The sequence below is a fragment of the Sinohyriopsis cumingii genome, chromosome 15 (genome assembly GCF_028554795.1).
Source record: "Sinohyriopsis cumingii isolate HCF-2022 chromosome 15, ASM2855479v2, whole genome shotgun sequence".
NCBI lineage: Eukaryota > Metazoa > Mollusca > Bivalvia > Unionida > Unionidae > Sinohyriopsis > Sinohyriopsis cumingii.
In genome coordinates this window covers 148325490-148339036 of record NC_142975.1, presented here as the reverse complement: position 1 = coordinate 148339036, position 13547 = coordinate 148325490, and the positions used below count along the sequence as shown (strand labels likewise).

Below are 13547 nucleotides of genomic sequence, written 5' to 3'. Positions count from 1 at the left end.
GCCTATATGATGTTATGGGAATTCTAATGATCCATCGTGCTTTATGCATTATTAATTACTAATATTATTTGTTAACTGACACCCTACAGATTACATAACAAATATTCAAACAGATTATTTGAAATTAACTTTGTACAACTGATCTTAACATGGTTACATATCCCACATGAACAAATATCCATATATTTTAGAATCTTTGGGATCGAAAGTTCACATTCAGTACATCATATAGGCTGACATTGTACCTATCGTGAATCTGTAAGGCACATTTCTGGCTGTGTGCACTGAAAATATCCCAAAATATTATATTCATCATGAATATGCCTAGTATGGTAACATATTTCAATTTAGTACTTTGACAGAGTGCGGTATTGTAGCATCAGCTGATATCTGGATCCATTGAATCAACGAGCTTTATATTTTTAACCAACACTCTTAAAAATACATTATAAATGTTCAAACAGATCATTTGAATAATGTTTGCACATTTGATCTTAACAAGTACATTATGTCCCACAGATGCAAATTTCCATCCTTGTTTACAAGTTTTGAGGATCAGAATTTTCACATTTAGCTGATGATATAGGATTTATTGGTACCTATAGTTGATCTGTGTGGCCACATTTGGCTCTATTCACTTGGAATATCCAAAATTATGTTTCCCTCATGAATAAGATTGCTTATAGTAGTGTTGCTTGACTTTTCTGCATACTGTATGTACTAATGTTTGCACCAATAATCAAACCTCACCGCCCCAACATTGCCTTAAACTTCATGATACATAGTCTACTTGATTAGTTATTTAACTTGTAAATGGCTAAATATGCTTATAGAAACCTCATATATTTTCAGGATGAATTTATCACTTTAATACATGGCTATGGCTTCACATTTCTGAGCGCCTCTCTGTCAAGCTTAATATTTTTTCCCGTGCTTGCAAACTAATGTTATCTTGAAATCACCATATCTAACACATTTTAACTTCATTTACCTAAATCTTACTGTTTTCTAGAATTAAGTGAAACATATTGTATCTTTTTCAGGTCTAGCCTGGTATCTGGAACACAGTGTTGGAGTTGAATCAGCTTGGAAGCTCTCCAATAGTCCGTTGGTGATAGCAAGGTTTCATAAGGACATGTACAGTGTACTGCCATAAGTGACCAAGATTAGTTCATATTACCACACTGATATAAAGCACCTCAAAGAAATGGCTTAGGTCTTCATGAGAGAGATTAGCACCATTGTTCAGTAAGGTACAGCCTCCCTAGAACTGTATTTTCCTATCCCATTGTTGGCTTTTGTAGTTATCGACATTGAAATGGAATGTATTTTCGCTATAAAACATGGTAGTGGTCCCATCAGAACTTTAAATCTGAGAGGGCTATTAGTTATACAAACAACTGCCTAAGTACCTGACACAATAAATGTGGAACATAGCACTTGTCATTGTTTCTTTAGTGTGTACACCTATATGCATCTGGACAGGCATATTGTGGTTTGCTGCCAAAATCACTATGAGCTATGTTGCTTCACTACCCTGGTAAAAATGTTATCAGTTGTACAGACTCAAACTAATATCTCTTTTAAATACCATTCATTAGTCAATTTTGCTGTCTAAAATTTGTCAAACTGAGTTTTAAAACTTGTATGAATATTTAATGTTTCAATAAAATTTAGTTTTTACAATTTAAATATTTATTTAAATTTCCATTAAAATTTAATTTATCAATATTTTTAAATTTCAAACATATTTTCAGACAGGCCTTATCTTGTATTACAATTTGGTTTTTACTGCATTGAAACATTCCTATAATTAAGGAAGATATAGCAAATTTAGTTTTGGTTTCTCAAGAGCAGTTGGACCAAGACTTTCACCCTGTAGCACTACACACTTTCTGACAGGTGTCACATGTCTTGTTCGCAAGCAGATTTAAAAAGACTTCATGTATAAAGTTGAAATAGTTTTGGCATGCAAAAAAGGTGGAATAAAATTGGCCATAAAAAACTGGGCCTGTCAGGAATCAGGTCACAATTAATAGTTCCGATTCAGTACCCACGAATGTAGTTCTAGTCTATTTTTAGAGAAAAAGAAATCCTCTCATTTTGGTGGTGATAGAAGAGTTAGATTTATGCATTTTTGGTAGGGACTTAAAGGTAGTTGTTTATTCTTGAGAATATGGGCTCAGGGTGTGGTTGTACGTGTGTATTATGGCAACCGTGCACAGTGAGTAATAAAGCCTTGGTGATGATCCGGAAGTGAAAATCTGTGTTCTGTTTACATGCTGCTCTGTTTACAGTCCAGCCTCTCAAAAAACAAAATGCAGGTGAACCTTTGACAAGAACTTCACCGTGAAGTCATCTTTGAATGTATTTTAGATTAACATACGATTCGTATTGATTGTCACATAGTGGAAAGGTCAGTACTAAGGAACAAATGTAGATAATAATAGCAAAATTAATTGTTTTCTATGTCCGATTGGTGCCGTTATACCAATACGGTCAGGTGGCGACCATATTGGATGTCCGAACAGCACCATTTTCATTTAGGACCAAATAGACCCTGGGATGAGTGTGTCTGTAATGTTTCAAGTTGTTTAGAATAAGTAGTGATAACAATATTGTGCCATTGAATGGACGTACTGACGTCAGATAGACTATTACATACGCAATTCTGGTCTATAATCTAGGAATAGTCAAAATGGGATGAAAAAAAGGAAAAAACAAAACAAACAAGCAAAGAAAAAAAAGAAGAAACAAACAACACAAAAAAACCCAAAGAAAACCTGCAATCGAACTAGCAAAACACGACTTCATGGACAAATAAATAGCTTTCTATTAATTATAGGAATGTCATACCGAAGACTTGAAAAAATGGTACAAACATCTACCTCACTTGCTGCGCAGCATTAAGAGGTTAGTCTTAGGATTGGTCAGCCTGGTGTCAGGATAATGTGACTGGGTGGGACATGATGCAGCATGTCTGCGGTATATGATGACCCAATAGTAGACATCAGTATAAACTGCCACATTGCAGACATCGTTGCAATATGACTAAAATTGTTCAAACTACGTTAACAACACACACACACACACACACACACTGTCTGAAAATGCTAAAGTCACGAAATTGACGCCAGATTAGTGACATAATGATCATTTTGCATGGTTAATTTTTATAAAATATTAATCCCATACTCATCTTTGAATATGTAGCACTATAAAAAGTGAGAAAATTACTCACATGATTTACAAGACAATGACTCTTTAAAGTCAAAAGTCTACTCTTTTTCTCTTTAACGATAGGATACTGTCATACCGTCATAGGACCTTGTCATCGGATCTGGATTGATGGTATATAAATATATGGTTCGTTTGATCTCTCCTAAATTATGTTTCACTTATTCCTTTTAGCCCTATTCCAACCGCTAAATTCCAATATTAAAGAAAAGAAATTAAAAAATTTAAAATTTGTAAGAGATGCGCAAACTCTTAATAGATGTGATATAATTTCTCGATTTTTAATTTTAATTTTTGGAAATAGTTTCCGTGCTCATATGGGAATTTTTCCTTTCCAAATATTTAAAAACAAAATATTCAGTTCGAATGCACGCATCCTTAACCTTTCCAAATATCTATAATTGTGGCTGACCGCTTGAATGTTTGACGTAATTCACAGCAGGCGTGGCGTGATATCACAATCGGCGCCACCGTGTTAAATTTATCAAAAATAAAAACCCATATCTTTAATAACATGGCAACTTTTTTAAATTAGGCATCGTCACGTGATATTCCCATGTTAAATCGATGGACATCCGTCTAGCTTTATATCATAAGTTTCGTAAGTATGTGAGTTAAATATTAATTAAGTGCATTAGATTCCCGTAGAACCCCATACCCACCACAATGTTGAACCCATGGATGGTTGTAACTTTATACTTCCATAACCGCCATATTGACATTTTACAAAATGGCGGTCTGATACCATTCAAGTCCTTAATGCTAAATTCACGAAACCTACACAAAGTTTCATCTAACTTTAAACCATTATGGTGACATATTTGCAAATGGCGGCCTAAAGTTAAATTCATATCACGGCCAAATTACAATTTTCCCCGTTACTAATGCTACGTAGTGAAGAATATCTTGTAAAAAAAAATTAAAAAAGGAATCTTAGTCATACGTGTTGTATGTATGTGACACTAACTAAAACAATCAGATCTGAAACCCGATTCCTCCAAACAACCACGATATTTTTTTATTTTCTTGTAGCGGGTACGTTACGATAATTTTTTTACTTGCATATTTTATATCAATTTTAAAGTCTTCCAAGGATTGCCAACCCTTCCCCATTATCTATTGCTTTTGAAGTTGACATACAAAATAATTTGGAAGTGTATGAAAATTTGTTTTTCTTCAGCAGAAATCTGTAGCTAATATTACCAATGGTGATTCAATCGTTAGTTGGGAAATTTAAACCAAAATTAGTCCCTGTTAAACAGAATCGATTTGCTGGTTGCTTACCCATTTATAAGACAACGGTCAAATTTGTCTTGAATCAAGAAAATGGTCTCTTACGACAGTTGGTCTCTTAAATGAAGTCATTATATTATGTAACGTAATTGATATGTGTATTCAGGATCTATTCCTAGGTGACAGGTGGTCTCTTTAAAAAGCGATCTTTATAGCCAGGTTTAACTTTACTTCAACTATTGTTATACATAAAAGAGACATACAGATTGTGATAAGAGGAATATACATGGATTTGTTAAAACACGCGTTGACATGATAATTTAGCTACTCAACTGTGCTATTTATTACAACCTACATAATGTCTGTATGTGGTGAACTGATAACAAATCCTACATAACAGGTTTTATTTCGCTTCTGGTAGAGTCAGAAGAATTGCATTCTACAAAAAGACCATAAGTCCATGCATTGCATGCAAATGCACCAATTACTTTTGAAGGCTTCAGTATGCCGATTAGTATCATCAGTGTTCTTCCTCTTACCAAGCAACATCCTAGTTTATCATTCAGACATACACGAATTTAGCAAGATACTGCTAGATTCTCATGCATTATTATCATACACAAAAGTCAGAAGTCTCTGAATATCAAGGATGTCAATCATTTCGTTTAAAAAATATAGTTCACCAAATAGTGTGTTTATCTGTGTCCGTGTGTGTTTCCATGGAACTTTATTTTTTTCTTTTTCTTTTGTCTTTGTTTCTGGTGCTTATCTGTATGTTGCAAATCACTCGAATATTTGATGTATATGCAAGGTTTACATAAATCAATGTCCTTGTTTTTGCAGCATGGTATGCAACAACATTCTGCAACTGACAGTTCTTTTGTCAAGATCTGAAACACTGTATCTTTTGCAAGACAACAAAAATCATCAGTTCATGGTTTACAATAATGACGATCATATTTCTTTCTTCGGACATGCAGATTCATTAGATCTTTTACTTTCTGATCCTGAAACTCGGTCCTGTAAATAAGGTATATGGAAATATATCTCAGTATGCACTATTCGGCTAAGTAAGTACACGGGTCGCACATAAAAGTATGGTACTGTACGTAAACGTAACAATAGGTGTTGCACACACTGTAAACATCTTATACTCACATTCTATTACTGATTTTCTAACTACTTGTGTCCCATCCACGAACACACACACACACACACACACACACACACACACACACACTTTGTTGTCCCAAGATGTTTTGCATTTAATATATAGAGCCAATAATGACCATCACTCCCCGTGTGTTGTATTTTTCACCACTTTGCACATACTGTTTGAATGTTCTGCTTTCTGTGTGAGATTTGGTGATAATAAACTACCAGTAATTTCGGAATCATTAGTAACTGAATGTTTCCAACTGCTACAAAGATTTGCGTCTAACCGACGTCTCTGATTTGAGAATTCTACGTGCTCTAATTGGCGTAGATATTTCTTTAAAATCTGCATTTTCCTCCTTTAAAAAATCATGGTGATTAGCAGAATACATTTAAATAAGTTGTAAATTTTTTATGAAAATTGGGTAAAATAGTTATAACGATTCCAAACTTTACATGTTATATAGCCAAATCAATCTATGTGACCTACTGGTTTGGGTAAACTCTTTTTCAGGCGGGTGGCCAGACTCGGGCAGCGGTTTTTTTCGAGTCTGTATTTTGCCATAGTTATTTGACATAAACTTAACCAGCCTGGAGAGGTCGAGTGAGGGGACTGGTAACTGACGGTAGGGTATGGGTTCTCTGTGATATAGTTGTTTGATATAAACTTAACCAGTCTGGAGAGGTCGAGTAATGGGACTGGTAACTAACGGTAGGAAATGGTGTTCTCTGTGCCGTATTTAAAGACCCTGAGCTCCTCCTTCACTACCAAACCGTACAGTAATGAACCTAATAACTGCGTGAATAACTGTCAGGATGTCTACGTTTCCTGTCTAATATGAATGTCTATAAGAGCAAACATGTCTACTATAAACTTCGGGATTCAGCTAAAATTTAGTCAGCATCACCGTGCAGCAAAAGTTCAAGGTATTGTTTTATTTCTGCAACATCAAGAGATTAGAGTTATAACAAGGTATGGAACGCAATGACTGTATTCTATTGTTAACTTTTTAAATGTGCGGTGTTTATTTCACATAGGTGGTTGATATTCCATTATACGTAGTGCATATTTCGTTTATACGAGGTGCATATTCCCTTATACGTGGTGCTTATTGCATTATACGTGGTGAATATTTCATTATACGTGGTACATATGCCATTATACGACTGCATATTACATTATCCATTATTTAGTTTCCCTTTTACGTGGTGCTCATATCATTATACGTAGTGGGTGTTCCATAATACGTAGTCCATAATTCATGATACGAAGTCAATATATCATTACATACGGTGTTTACTACATTATAGTGGTGCATATTCCATTATACATGGTGCATTTTATTCTATACGTATTGGATATTACGTTATAGGTGGTGTATATTCCAATATATGTGGTCAATTCAACTTTATGGGCAGTGCTTTTTACATCATATGTTTTGTGTAATGTGATACTTTTCGCTGCTCTAGGCTAGGGACGTTACCGAATACCCCCGAAGATGGGCTGCTTTCATGCATCAAATGTTTACTTTCACACTGCGTGAAAAGGGCTGAAAAGTTAACATGTGCGTTCAAATTAGGGGGATTTAGGAGAGTTTATTCGGCATTTCGTAGACAAAGAGCTGATGACATGATGTTCGAGTCGCTGTCTGGTGTAGACCTCGTAAAGACAGGAGTTGTCACGATCAGAGAAAGGGTCCGACTGTTGTCACGGTCAGAGAAAGGGTCCGGCTGTTGTCACGGTCAGAGAAAGGGTCCGACTGAACGAAAAATGGAATATCTGAAGAAAGCCAACGAAGACACGAGTGATCTACCATTTTCATCAGATAAACTTCTGAGAAAATGTAATTCCCGATATTCGCATGAATGAAGACGGTCACCTTGGGTATATCAGTATGTTCCTTAGCAAAGCAAAGCAAAATATCATTTTCAAAAAATAGCTATTCAGTGCGGCAAATTAGAGTGTGAGATTAGCTAGTCCAAGATTCCTCTAACTCCTCCCATTCCATTTTTGATATTTTAAACATTTATGAAAACTCCAGCAGAAAATCTCGAAACATCTAAAATGGGTCAAGAAGTGTAAGAGGAAACTCGGATTATAGAAAACATTGTCCCAGTCTAACCATGAGAATTTTATAGGACCGGTTCCCGTTTGTAATTTGATTTCTATAACACTTTATTCATTCATTCATTTTACCAGCATACAAGAAGGAAAACTTTTCTTTCTGTAGCCTAACCGACCCACCGTTTTACACATAAACAACAGTATACACCCACCCACAATTTTTTAAATTGGGTATGTACATCTAGATCTACATCTAAAATTTTAAATAATATCCATTTCATGGAATTCAAGACAGTTGCATTTACAAAGCGCACCCTCCTTTTGGCTCAATTGAATTTTCTGGGTGTGAGAAAAATACTGATCGGAAACGGGAGTGCTTTCGCAATCATCGCACCCACGTGGTACACCTATAACTTCACTGACCTAATGGGGCTACCTACACTGTGGGAAAATGCTTCAAAAACAGAAGATATTTAGATTTAAAGAAGAAGAAAAAAACTGTTTCAACAGAATAATGCAATAAATTATTTAGACCATTGAATAGAATTGGTTGTGTACAGGTTGTTAAAACCTTATTGGGCAAATATGAAGGGTGTTACCAGTATATAAAAGAGCGTGGCTTTCGGCTCCTCATTTTAACGTCAAAAACCCATATATTCCCCCACAAGGTTCACAGTGGGATCCTAGGTCTAATATAGCTAAAATATTTAAGGCAAAAACTGAAATATCCTTGGTAACCGTCTTCATAATTTGGCGAATATCGGGAATTCAATTTTGCTCAGAAGTTCATATGACGCAGATGGTAGATCGCTCATGTCTTCGCTATTCGTCTTCAGATGCTTCATTTCTCCTTTAATTGGACCCTGTCCCCAGCCGTGTCAACTTCCATCCTTGTTGTCCCCCCAATCAACTCCAGACCTTGCCAGGTCTGCATCAGACAACGACTTGAACATTAATTACATCGTCTACTTTTTGGTCTTTACACAGTGTGAGAGTAAAGATTTGATGCACGAAAACAATTCGTCTTCGGGTGTCCTAGTAACGTCCGTAAGAGTTGCGAAAAGTATGATATAAACGAAATGATATAATGTAAAAAGCGCTGCTTATAAAGTTGAAGTGACCACATATAATGGAATATGAACCACGTACAATGAAACGGGCACAACGTATAATGGAATATACTCCATGTATCATGGAATATGCACCACGAATAATGGCATATGCACTTCGTATAATAAGCACCACGTATAATGGAATATGCACAATGCAAAACGTAATAAGCACCACGTATAATGGAATATTCATCAAGTATAATGAAATATTCTCACGTATAATGGAATATCCACCAAGTATAATGAACTAAGCACCGAATACATAAAACGTCAACAACGGAAGACAGTCCTGGCGTTCCATAATGAAGAATACATAAAAAGTCAACAACGGAAGACAGTCCTGGCGTTCCATAATAAAGAATGCCTTCATATTGTATAACATGAGGCGCAAACTCAAACTAGAGACATATACATTATAACACATTGTAACGTCGCCCTCCTAGTAAGAGGGGTGGTTAGTTGGATTTGGTTGGCGGTATGTAGAGGATGACCTCCTCGATTTTATAGCCCGTTGAGAGTGGATGAATAGAACGTCAACAGAGAACCGAGTAAGACTGTTGGGAAGAAATAATGCAATATGAGCACCTTTAGACAAGATTTTTAAAAAAAAAAAAAAACAATAACAATTAATAGCGGCAACTCCAATTCAATCTATGTTATGTCAATAGAATTTAATAGCAGTGTCTAATTTGGATTTATTTCATCATAATGAGTCGTGAAAAGAGTGCAATGTCAACGACTGATTGCATAAACTTCCTCTCGTGACCCGTGTATCACGCCTTCCTATTCTCTAGTCTTCCCATTCCGAACCCTTCAAATCTTCCTGGACCTCCCAGTCCTTTATTCTGAATACGTCATCTATTTCCGGACTTCCGACTTCTGTCTTCGGACTGTCCTGTCTCTCCCAGAAAGCTGTTTCCTTAATGCTGTTCGCTTTCAGAAATTGTGCGTCCTAACACTAAACCCTGACCGCTCCGGTGGCCTAGTGGTTAGAGCGTCTGCCTTGGAAGCGGGAGGTCATGGGTTCGAACCCCGGCGGAGTCATACCAAAGACTTAAAAAAATGGTACTAACAGTTGCCTCGCTAGGCTCTCAGCATTAAGAGGTTAGTGTTAGGACTGGTCGGCCTGGTGTCAGTATAATGTGACTGGGTGGGACATCATGCTACATGTCTGCGGCATGATGCCCTCAGTGCTAGACAAAACTCAATGAGTCATAAAAGTTATCCTTTCAAGTTTAACACTGAAATGGAGGTTGGGGAGAAGAATGGTCGAAGTCACCCTTCACAAAGACTTTTCAGGCTTAAATTTGATAAAATTTTAAAATATCCAATGCATTCAACTTTAAGGTTAAATACTATTCAAACTTCGACACTTTACACATATATATAGTATAACACATTTACAGTATAACACATATATATAGTATAACACATTTACAGTATAACACATATATATAGTATAACACATTTACAGTATAACACATATATATAGTATAACACATTTACAGTATAACACATATATGTTTCTGCGCAAACATAAGTATTTATGGGGAGAAAAAAAGCTCGAACGAACCTTCCTATTGTAATGTAGAAGAAGAAAAATAAGCACAATGCAGAAATACTATTGCAGTAAGTTGGGAAGCATGTAACTACAATACATCTCGTCCTAGCCTAGTTAGAATTTCCAGCTACTCGCATCCCTTGTTGTACAATATACATCCGTATTAAAATTGCTAGGGTAAGAGTCTGACAGCTTGTGACGAGGCATGCATTTTATGGAATTCGGGCATTTTGCTGTCCAGAAATGATTTATATTGTTGTGTATGTTTAATTGGTATCGTGTACTGGCTTTTCCCCATGATTTTATGTCATTTATACCGGTGCTGTTAGTTGACCTTGGTCAGAAATTGAGCTTAGGGTCTACCTGACAAAAATCGTGTTATTTTTTACATTATATTATATAGCTAATAATTCTCTATGATAATAAATGAAATATTAAATCATTATTACTGGAGGCAAACGTCTTTATATGAGATTAAATGTACGATAATGGTGTTCCCCTTGGGAATTACTGGTATACCTGCTGTTTTAAATGTTCTATACTAAATATTTGATATTTGATATGAAAATTACCCTCATCCTGGTTATGTTATTGCGTCTTAAGTTGTTATATGAGGGGGAGTTAAACTGTTACACTTCACTCAATATCTAAACATCAGTTTTAGATGAATTAACTTAATATTTTAGATGATTTATTTATTTAAATTATTCATTGAAATTACAAAGTACTCAATACTGTTGGGAATAAATGAGTATTTGGGGATTATTGTGAATTCATTCAATGACATTTGGATTATATCATCGTGGTACATCAAGACTGTTAACACATAGCTACGGCCTAAACTAGTGGCACATTAGCACATTCAAAATTGGAATTCATTCGGATCACCACTGGAATTCATTTGGAACTTCATTATTTCTGACTTGTGATTAAACGTTTAGAACTATTTGGGATTTAATTCACAATACTGTATGTTCTTTTTAAATTTTCACTTTGTATTCTGGGAACACAAATTATGTGTTGAATTTAACAAAACGTTTTGTTAGTTATTTAAGACCACAGAACCGTAATAATAAATAAACAGTACAGTGAATCTCTTCAACTAACAAGAAGTCCAGGCCATGCGTGTCGAGCCCACGATCAAACTTTACTTGTAAAACAAGTCACCTTGATCCCAAGGTCAAAAGGTTGATCAGTAATATCGTAGAATAATTTGTCTTAATTTCATAATGATTCGTTTAAAGTATTAACAAAATAGCTCACGGTTTTTAGGAAATATAAGCAAACTGCAAAAACGTTTTTATTAAAAAAAAGTTGCAAAAATGTATATGACCGTGATCTTGATCCCAAAGTCAAAGCGATGAGTGAGTGTTTTTATCTTAGTTTCATAATCAGTTATCCCGAGCATGAACACACAGAGGCCAGGACCTGCATGTCCAGTCTACAATCAAAATATTGCTGTAAAACGTGTGACTTTGACCTTCTAATCAAAAGATAAAGTAAACATAACAGGCAATAAATTGTCTTCTCTTCGTTCCCAAGTATGACGAAAATCAGTGGACGGACTTAAGTAATATAAGCAAATGAAATACTTCGACCAAAAAGCGAAGGCCCATTGAAACCGACATATTTACAATGCAACGTAACAAAATATTCCTACATGTACACATATTTTTGAAATGTGTTCGTGGAAGTCTACAACTACAAGGAAACGAAATTGTGCAAATACACATTTATATATTAGAATCAAGTTCATAGCAAATATGGTTAGTATTTATTAAATATACTTAGATGAACAAAATATAAAATATATGTTAACAATAATTCTGTAGCGTACGAAATGAGAGAGAGAGAGAGAGAGAGAGAGAGAGAGAGAGATTGAGGGAGGCAGGAAATCAGGAAATAGCCTGCACTCTAAATATTGTTATAAAGGTAATCTCGGGTTTTTCTGGTATCACTTAACTCGTCTGAACATTCTCACATGAATAACTTAATAAAACATGGTCTTTGGATGGATTATTTATTATACGAAAACCTATAGGAACTTCTCACATAATATATTCTTTATATTATTTTATCTTAATTTCAGTGAATTTTGTCCCGTACTACGCTGATAAAAAGTTCACGTACAAAGAAATGACGGCTTTATTAGAGAAAAGTCTAAAGGAAAGTTGGCTGCAGTCTACTTCTGATTTTAAACACAATACGTTAAACATAACGATTTTATAAAGGAAATACCATTAATGAGCAATTAAAACAAACCTATAAACATTTGCTGAAAGGGTTTTCCAAAATTTGAAAAGCTTTTTCTTAAGCAGTCTTCATCAAATTACTCAATTACTGTGCATGTTACAAAATATCCTTAACAATATGCGCATCAGAGAGGTTCAGGGGCATTTTGTTTTACATGTTAATGAATTAGTGATTCGAGTCCTGTAAGATGGAGCATACAATCTGGAAACTATAAACAAACATTCCAGTTGCGCATGTTTCTTCTGTTCCTATGAATATTTCACTTTCTTAGCTGAATACTCACAGCTTCCTGCACCTTGGATCAAAATCCAGTATTCTTCATTCTATCGACCATCATAGCAACAAGCTTTACTCCAAAATTTGATACCTGTGACCGGAAGTCTAAGATCATACTAGCGTGTCGTAGAATTAAATGTCCTGGCTACGTAATGACTCGTACATAGTATCGCGAGAATCTGCTGGAGGGTTTAGGACTTATCAAAAAACTTTCACTAAAACTTTAAGAAACTGTTCACGCCGTTAACGTGGTCTCCAGAAATGTGACTTATATGTCATGTTTCACACCAGGAAATACACGCTGAATAAAACTTTAAACCTTAACGAATTGTTGATGACAACGACGATGAAACTGGCGGAAAAGTAACCGCTATGTTTCGTTTCTCACCAACGTGTGTTCGGTAAGTATGAGAAACAAGTATAAATATCTCTTTTCTCCTTCTGTTAGGTGTGTTCTACGAAATGAGTTAAATTGGTACAAATAAATATTTTCAAACAATTAAGCAGATGTTATATTTATCAACGTTTTATTCTTCTTCTTGGCATCCCAATTTTTCAAGAGTAGTTTTGCCTCCGACTCCTCAAGCCCGAGACAACCATTTGAAATATGTGTCATAAAATTATATTTTCCAGAATAGTTGTTAATAAAGGCGGA

The 13547-nt window shown here is 35.3% G+C and overlaps 1 protein-coding gene and 1 long non-coding RNA gene across 2 annotated transcripts in view; one reads left to right on the top strand and one right to left on the bottom strand.

Moving 5' to 3' along the window:
* LOC149783027 (uncharacterized) overlaps nt 1-1440 on the top strand; it is a 30293-nt gene extending 28853 nt beyond the window's left edge. Inside the window, exon 2 of the long non-coding RNA XR_016414638.1 lies at nt 1044-1440. This is a non-coding gene — a long non-coding RNA (uncharacterized LOC149783027). The remainder of the gene's footprint in view (nt 1-1043) is intronic.
* The window catches only part of LOC149783026 (b(0,+)-type amino acid transporter 1-like), a 161134-nt gene that overhangs the window by 116897 nt on the left and 30690 nt on the right, over nt 1-13547 (bottom strand). The gene's annotated exons all lie outside the window — the stretch shown is intronic.